This window comes from Ursus arctos, chromosome X (assembly GCF_023065955.2).
Source record: "Ursus arctos isolate Adak ecotype North America chromosome X, UrsArc2.0, whole genome shotgun sequence".
NCBI lineage: Eukaryota > Metazoa > Chordata > Mammalia > Carnivora > Ursidae > Ursus > Ursus arctos.
Window position 1 is genome coordinate 25,657,971 of NC_079873.1, and position 9,504 is coordinate 25,667,474.

Below are 9,504 nucleotides of genomic sequence, written 5' to 3' on the forward strand. Positions count from 1 at the left end.
TTTTCTTAGTTTCTTTTTCTGGTACTACATTGTTGGTGTATAGGAATGCAATAGATTTCTGTATATTGATTTTGTATCCTGTGACCTTACTAAATTCATTTATCAGTTCTAGTAGTTTTTTGGGGAGTTCCAGTACTGTGTTGAATAAAAATCATGAGAGTGGACATCCTTGTCTTGTTTCTGATCTTAGAAGAAAAGCTCTCGGCTTTTCATCACTGAATATGATATTAGCTGTGTGGGTTTTTCATATATGGCCCTTATTATGTTGAGGTATGTTCCCTCTAAACCTGCTTTGTTAAGGGCTAGTATCATGAATCGTTTGTGTACTTTATTAAATGCTTTTTCTCCATCTATTGAAATGATCATATAGTTTTTATCCTTTCTCAATGTGATGTGATGTATCACATTGATTAATTTGTGAATATTGAACCACCCTTTCATCCCAGGAATAAATCCCACTTGATGGGGTGAATGATTTTTTTAAAGATTTATTTATTTATTTGAGAGGGGTGGGACAGAGGAGAGAGAGAGAATCTCAAGCAGACTCTGTGCTGAGCAGGGAGCCTGATGCAGGACTTGATCCCATGGCCCATGAGAGCATGACCTAAGCCAAAACCAGGAGTTGGGCGCTTAACCAACTTGAGCTACTGAAGGCAGGTATCCCATGAATGATTTTTTAAAAATGTATTGTTGCATTCAGTTTGCTAATATTTTGTTGAGGATTTTTGCATTTATGGTCATCAGAAATATTGGTCTGCATGTCTGTTGTTTTGTGGTGTCTTTATATGGTTTTGGTATCAGAGTAATCCTGGCCTCATAGAATGAATTTGGAAGCTTTCCTTCGTCTTCTATTTTTTTGGAATAGTTTGAGAAGAATAGGTATTAACTCTTCTTTAAATGTTTGGTAGAATTCACCTGTGATGTCGTCTGGTCCTGGACTTAAGTTTCTTGGGAATTTTTTGATTACTGATTCAGTTTCATTGCTGGTAATTGGTCTGTTCAAATTTTCTATTTCTTCCTGATTCAGTTTTGGGAGGTTATGTGTTTCTAGGAATTTATCCATTTCTTCTAGGTCGTCCACTTTGTTGGCATATAATTTTTCATAACATTCTCTTGTAATCAATTGTATTTCTTTGGTGCCCATTGTTATTTCTCATCTTTCATCTAATTTTGTTTATTTTAGTCCTCACTCTCTCTCTCTTTTTATGAGTTTGACTAAAGTTTTATCAGTTTTGTTTATCTTTTCAAAGAACCAGTTCCTGGTTTCATTGATTTGTTCTATTGGTTTTTTGGTTTCTATTTTGTTTATTCTGCTTTAATCTTTATTATTTCCTTTCTTCCACTGTTTCTGGGTTTTGTTTGTTCTTCTTTTTCTGGCTCCTTTAGGTGTAAAATTAGATTGCTTATTTGATATTTTTCTTGCTTCTTGAGATAGGTTTGTATTGCCATAAACTTCCCTTTTAGAACAGATTTTTCTGCATTCCAAAGATTTTGGACCATTGGGTTTTCATTTTCATTTGTCTCCATGTAGCTTTTTTATTTCCTCTTTAATTTCTTGTTTGACCCATTAATTGTTGAGTAGCATGCTATTTAACCTTCATGTATTTGTGTTCTTTCCGGATTTTTTTCATGTGGTTGACTTCTAGTTTCATAGAATTGTGGTTGGAACAGATGCATGGAATGATCTCAGTCTTTTTTAATTTATTGAGATTTGTTTTGTGACCTAACATGTGATCCGTTCTGGCGAATGTTCCATGTGCACTTGAAAAGAATGTGTATCCTGCTGTTTTTAAGGTGGAATGTTCTGAATATATCTGTTAGATGCATCTGGCCCAATGTGTCATTCAAAGCATCTGTTTCCCTGTTGATTTTCTGTTTGGATGATCTAGCCATTGATGTAAGTTGGGTGTTAAAGTCCCTACTATTATTGTGTTACTTAAGTTACTTCTTTTATGTTTGTTATTAGCTGCTTATAAATTTGGGATTTATAATTGTTATATCTTCTAGTTGGATTGTTCCCTTTATGATTAAATAGTGTCCTTTTTATAAAAACATTTATTTATTTATTTATTTAGGTTGGGGGTGGAGGGGCAGAAGAGAGGGAGAGAGAGAATCTCAAGCAGACACTCTGCTGAGTGCACAACCTTGTGTAGGGCTCGATCTGATGACCCTGAGATCATGACCTGAGCCTAAATCAAGAATCAATGCTTAACTGACGGGGCCACTCAGGAGCCCCTAAATAGTGTCCTTTTTTGTCTTTTGTTACAGTCTTTATTTTAAAATCTATTTTTTCAGATACAAGTATTGCTATCCCGGCTTTCTTTATGTTTCCATTTGTGTAATAAATGCTTTTCCATCCCTTCACTTGCACTTTGCATGTGTCTCTTGTAGATAGCATGTAGATGGGACTTGCTTTATGATCCATTCCGTCACCCTATGTCATTTGATTGAAGGATTTAGTCCATTTACATTCAAAGAAATTACTGATAGGTATTACTTATTACCATTTGTTACTTTAAAAAATTTATTTGTTAAGTAATCTCTACCCCCAATGTGGGGCTTGAACTCATGGCCCTGACATCAAGAGTCACATATTCTACCAACTGAGCCAGCCAGGCTCCCTCCATTTTGTTACTTTTTTAATGGTTGTTTTTGCAGTTCTTCTCTGTTTCTTTCTTCTTTTGCTCTCATCTCTCATGGTTTTCTGGCTTTCTTTAGTGATATAATTGGATTTCTTTCTCTTTATTTTTGCATGTCTATCACCAGTTTTTCATTTGTGGTTACCCTTATGTTCATATATAACATCTTATGCATAGCAGTCTATGTTAAGTTAATGGTTGCTTAAGTTTGAACCCATTCTTTACTCTTTTTCCCAGCATGTTTAAGATATATGGTATCATACTTTACATTCTTTTATTTTGTGGATCCCTTCACTGATTTTTAGAGATATACTTTCTTGTCTTGTTTTTCTGCTACCTACTTTCCTTACTCCTACCAAGAGTCTTTCCTTTCCACTCAGAGTCCCCTTTAATATTTCTTGTAGCACTTGTTTAGTCATGATGAATTCCTTTAATTTTTGTTTGCCCGGGAAACTCTATCTCTCTTTCTGTTCTGAATGATAGCCTTTCTGCGTGGAGTATTCTTGGTTGCAGGATTTTTTCTTTCAGCACTTTGACTATATCACTCCCCTCTCTTCTGGCCTGCAGAGTGTCTGCTGAAAAATCAGGTAATAGCCTTATGGAGTTTCCCTTGTATGTAACTGATTTCTTGCTGCTTTTAAAATTCTCTTTTTATCACTGCCTTTGGCCATTTTATCTTATTTTATTTTTTTAAACATCACAAATAAGATTTTTTATTTGTCACTATTAAATGTCTGAATTAAATGTCTGAATTTTAAACAGATTCTTGGACTGGTGGCTCATATCTATCAGCTCATTCAACTTTAGCACCAGTCTCATCCCCAGTAGCTTTTCCAGAACTACTACCTTCACACTGAAGCACCATGAGCTTTCTCAATTAAAAGTTGGGCTTTTTTTTTAAAAGCATTTTTACTTCTCTTCTTCTTATTATTATTTATTTATTTGAGAGAGAGAGCTAGAGAGAGAGAGAGAGAGCACAAGTGGGGTGAGGAGCAGAGGAAGAAGCAGACTCCCCAGTGAGCAGGGAGTCCAACCTGGACCTTGATCCTGGGACTCCAGGATCATGACCTGAGCTGAAGGCAGACACTTAACCGACTGAGCCACCCAGGTGCCCCGCATTTTTACTTTTCTAATAAAGACTTCATGGAGTGGATAAATAGACTGATAAGATTTTTCTCTATCTTTCCTGATGCCATCTGGAATCAATTTATTTTTTAATTTTTTTAAAAAAGATTTTATTTCTTTATTTGAGAGAGAGATCGAGAGAGCACAAACTGGGGGAGTGGCAGACAGAGGGAGAAGGGAGGGAGAAGCAGGATCCCCACTGAGCAAGGAGCCCAATATGGGGCTCAATCCCAGGACCCTAGGATCATGACCTGAACTGAAGGCAGAAGCTTAACTGACTGAGCCACCCAGGTGCCCCTGGAATCAGTTTATTGACCAATTCTTTCAGGTTGTTCGCCTGCACTTCTCAGGTCATGATTTCCATCACCTTTTTCTGAATTTGGTGGACCTGTTAGTGCTGAGTGTAAGAGGTCTTCCAAATCTGATTGTTGCATTTTTTAGTAAAACCAACACAAAATAAATGAAATAAATAACCATCAGTCGTCTTGACATCAACATGGACTTCAATCATAGTCTGCCATTTTTTGACCATGGAGCACATTTTTTCACCAGTAAGATCCATGTGCTTTTGGCCATTTTCATGACTGTGTCTTGGTGTGGACCTCCTTAGGTTGATTTTGGTAGGAGCTCTCTGTGCCTGCTGGATCTGAATTTCTGTTTCCTCCCCCAGAGTAGGGAAGTTTTCACCTATTTTTTCCTCAAATAAATTTTCTGCCTTTTCTCTCTCCCCTCCTTCTGGGATCCCTATAATGTGAATGTTACTATGCTTGATGGTGGTGCTGAGTTTCCTTGGCCTATTTTCATTGTGTATTATTATTTTCTCTCTCCTGTGCTGCTCAATTGCTTTCCATTATTCTGTCCTCTAGGTCACTGATCTGTCTTCTGCTTCCTCTAGTCTAGTATTTATTCCATCTAGTATATTTTTAATTTCAGTTATTGAGTTCTTCATCTCTGATTGGTTCTTTTTTATGTTTTTTTTTGTCTCTTTGTTGAGAGTCTCACTGATATTCTCCACTCTTTTCTCAATTCCAGTGAGTATCTTTATGACCATCACTTCAAATTCTCTATTAGGAGTATTGCTTATCTCCATTTCATTTAGCTATCTTACTATGATTTTGTCCTATTCTTTCATTTGGGACACACTCCCCTGTCTCTTCATTTTGTCTAACCCTCTGTGTCTATTTCTATGTGTTAGGAAAGTGACCTATGTCTCCTGCTCTTGAAAGTAGTGGCTTTATGAAGAAGAGGTCCTGTAGTGCCCTGCAGTGCAATGCCCCGTGTTCACCAGAACCTGGCACTTCAGGTGTTGTTGCCTATGTGTTTTGCATGCACCTTGCTATTGCGGCTGGGCTGCTTTTGCCTTTAGTCCAGTCATTTGCAATGGCTCTCTTTGTCTGTTGTGGGCTGGGTTTGGTCCCTGTATTAGTGGACCAGTCTGGGGTCACCTTGGCCTGAGTTAAAACAAACCAGGTGTTTGCCAGTAGCACTGAACATCTCCCTGTGTTGTCCCTTAAGAAGCTTTCATTGGTGGGTGGGGCCTGCAGCCAGACCAGATGTCTTCCCCCAGCCCACTGCTGGGGCTGCATTCTGACTGGTGTTTGTAGTTATCTTGCTCTCTCCCCAGGGCAGGAGTCAGTTTGGAGTGCTGCTGGCCCCTGTCAGGGGTTGCTTGCACACTGCCAAGCTTGTAGCACTCCTTTGGATGGGCTTTGGCCAAAGGCACACCGGAGAGGGCAAGTCTACAGGAGAACATGGGGGTGAGGCGTGCAGTGCCAGCAAGGTCCTCGCTGATCTGTTGCAGGAGGGGACCTGCAGCCCCCTGGGAAAATTCCTGCCAGGACCAGCTGGGTTGGAGGTGGATCTGCAGAAGTGCAGGGAGGTGGGGCATGTTGTTAACAAGTTGGTTGTTGAGTGTTGGTGCTGCATCGGTCCCCAGAGGTGTCTGTGTATCTAGGCTGGAGGGCCGGGAAGGGAAATGGTGCTTACCGGCTCTTTTGTTCTTGGAGAGGTCTCCCAAAGATCCCTGCCCCTCCAGCACATGCTCTGAGATTAGTAAATAAATCTCCTTTGGTATACCCCGGGCATTTTTCAAACTGCTGCTTCTACGCTGTATCTCCATGGGGCTGTTTGCTGTGTTGTCTCTATACGGGTGGAGACTCATTTTCCTTTCACCCTCCTGGCTTTCCCAGAGTGAGCCAGCTGATCTTTAAAGTTCCAGGTGTTAAGACCTGCTGATTGTAAGAACTGGTGAAGCCAGACCCCTCCGGTTCTCAAAGCCGAATGTTATGGAGATTTGTTTTCCCTTGTGGGTTCCCCAGGCCTGAGGTGCCTGGTGTGGGGGCCTATTCCTCTCCCCCTTCTGCACTGGTAGCACCTTCCCTCCCCCAGACAGTGTCGTGCATCCATTTAGCTCCCTACCATGTCTGCACCCTTCCTACCCTCTTCATTGTGGCCTCTTCTCTACATTTAGCTGTGGAGTGTGTTCTACCAGTCTTCAGGTTGTTTTCTTGTTTATTTACTTTGATATGGGTGTTATCTAGGTGTAACTGTGGGACAGAGTGACTTTAGGATCCTCCTCTTCTGCTCTCTTCCCAGGAAGATTTGTATATGTTCTTAGGAGTTACATCTATGCAAATCCACTGCTTATTTTTAAACAGCGTTGTTTGTCTTTTAATTGTGGCATTGTATGAATTTATATATTCTTGATGCTAGTCCCTTATCAGATATGTTATTTGAAAATATTTTCACCCACTCTGTGGGTTGTCTTCACTTTCTTAATGGTGTCCTTTGAAGCACAGAATTTCTTAATTATGATGAAGTTCAATATATTTTTGCTTTTGTCACTTGTGCTTTTGGTGTCATATCTAAGAAACCATTGCTTAATTCATGGTCACAAAAATTTATATGTAGGTTTTCTTCTAAGAATTTTGTAGTTGTAACTCTTACATTTAGGTACATTTAGGTTTCTGATCTATTTTGAATTAATTTTTGGGTATGAGTGAGGTAGGAATCTAACTTCATTCTTTTCCATGTGGATCTCTAATTATCCCAGCACATTTTTTGAGAAGGCTATTCTTTCCCCACTGGATGGTCTTGGTACGCTTGTTGAAAATCAGTTGACCATAGATATACGGGTTTATTTCTGGATGCCCAGTTCTATTCTGTAGATCTATATATTTAAATTTATGCTGATACAACACTGTCTTGATTACTGCAGCTTTGTAGTAAGTTTTGAAATAGGGAAGTATGAGTTGTGCAACTGTATTTTTCTTCTTCAAGATTGTTTTGGCTATTCTGGAGCTTCCTAATTTCCTTCCAAAAAAAGCTAGCTGGACTATTGATAGGGACTGCATTGGATCTGTGTATAATTTGGGGGTGTGTTGAAATCTTCATAGTATTAATTCTTCTGATCCATCAATATGGGAGGTCTTTCAATTTCTTTAGGTCTGGGATTTTTTTTTTCTCCTCACCCTGAGTCCAGGTCTAGAATCTTTTAAAATACAGATTCTGATTTAGACAGAGGCCAAAAATATGAATTTCTAAACAAGCTCTCAGGTGATGGCAGACCACACTCCGAGTAACAATGCTCTAAAAGGGAGGAGACTTCAACCCTTGTTGTCTTAGTCTGGCTGCTATAACAAAGTACATAAATTGGGTGGCTTATAAACAACAGAAATTTATTTCTTGTAGTTCTGAAGGCTGGTAGTCCAAGATCAGGATGCAGCATGACTGGGTTCTGGTGAGAACCCTCTTCTGCAACACACATGGCCATCTTCTTGCTGTATTCCCACATGGCCGAAGCCTAGAGGGAGCTCTCCAGTCTCTTTTATAAGGAGCATTAATCCCATTCATCAGGGCTCTACTCTCATGATGTCATCACTTCCCAAAGGCCTCCCCTCCTAATACCATCACACTGGGGGTTAGGATTTCAACATATGAATTTGGGGGGTAGAAGCACACATTGAGTCTACAGCATTTATTGAAGTTTGGAGTTAAGGAGAACCCATGTATTGGTCTCCACAAACAGAAATGCCTGTTCCCACCTCACACACAGTGCTTCCAGTAGTTAACACTAGATATAGATTGGTATGGGAAAGGAAGAGAGGCCTTTCTCTTATCAGGAAAAACTGTGAAAGACCTTACAATTGGCAAACAAAACCAAACCAAAAAATAAAAAAACAAACCACGTTTCCTGGGTGTCCTTTTTAGAGCGCCATTTGTGGTTATCTCCACCTTTCATTGATTTTGTGCTATTTTATTACTCTGTAAATTGCAGAAAACTAGTAATAATGCAAGCGATTCTTGTCCACAGAAATGCAAGTGAGTTATGTCAGCTGAAATGCAACTTATTTCGGACTCATTTTGCACCAATTTCTGCATTTATCTCAACATCCCTTATTGCCTGCCTAGATATCTATGGCTCTTTGAATTCTCCTTTGAATCATTTGTAACATCTTACTGGTTTTCTCATTAATTAATGAGTTAAATAAAATCTTTGACATGTATTATCTCAGACTGGTAAGAGATTTTAGTTTCTTTTCCTTTAATTATCCTCTAACATTCCTCATTCTCATCCCCACCTCACTAGGAATGTAACGAACCCCACAGGAGTTGTCTTGGTACATTAAGCACTTTTTTGGGCTGCTCACCAGAGATGTGATTCCAGAAAAATATTTGGGATCTAAAGGCATAGAATTCCTGACTGGGATATGGACTGGAATGATAGCATCCCTGAGGAGAAGGAGGCAAACCAGTGGAGGAAGGGGGCACTTAGAGAATTGGCCACAGGAGGGATCCCATCCATAGAACACTGCAGTCCCTATGGGGCTGAGGCTGGCCCAGTGCATGCTAAGGAAAGGCAGAGAAGTAGGTGTGAGCAGTAAAGGCCTGTCCGGTTAGGGGAAATGTTGACTTAATAAGGTTTGAGGATTAACTTTATTTCAAGTAAACCCTTGTCTTTCCTTGCTCACCTTCTACTGCTCATGATCAGAGCGATCACCGTTCCGTGCAGCACTGCAAAGTGAGTCCGATCAGTGTACACAAGGGATTGTGGCAGCTGACTATTTAATTAGGTAGCTCTTCAGCGTTTGCTCCGAGGCAGGAAGGTACAAGCCTCAACTGCAGATAGCCAAAAGTGGATTTTACAAGTTTTCTGTGCTTCTTATCTTTTCTAAATAGAGGATGAATAATGTTTATTAGGTGACATTCAATTCCTTCACAGAAAACATTAGGTATTAATAGTCAGGATAGGGCAAGCTATGTTGTAGTCACAGACCAAACCTAAGAAGCTCAATGGCTGAAGGCAATGTGTATTTTTGCTCACATCACGGTCTGGAGCAGGTGAAATGCCCCTCTTCCGCAGCTCTCCAACAACGGTTAACTTACCCATGCAGGCTACGTTCCACCCTTCAGTTTCACCTTCTCAGAATTCCTCCCTTCCAACTGTACAGAAGGGAAACAGGAAGCGCGGAGACCTCCCACTTACTCTTTATCGCCTTGGACTGGAGGTCATATGCACTTTAGCCCAAACCAACCTCAAGAAGACTGAGAAATATAGGGGAAAACATGATATTTAGTGAGCCAAATAATTTCTGCCATCCATGTTTTATCCATTTCTCTTAGTTAGTTAAAAAAATTGTTTAGGGGGCGCGTGGGTGGCCCAGTTGGTTGAGCGTCTACCTTCAGCTTAGGTCATAATCCCGGGGTGTTGGGATTGAGCCCCGCATTGGGCTCCCTGCTA

General features: G+C 40.1%; 1 pseudogene; it reads right to left on the minus strand.

Annotated features, from left to right (window-relative positions):
• Positions 1 to 3,393: 3,393 nt before the first annotated feature.
• On the minus strand, positions 3,394 to 4,326 carry LOC113265748 (40S ribosomal protein S3a-like; annotated as a pseudogene).
• Between the last annotated feature and the right edge of the window lie 5,178 nt (positions 4,327 to 9,504).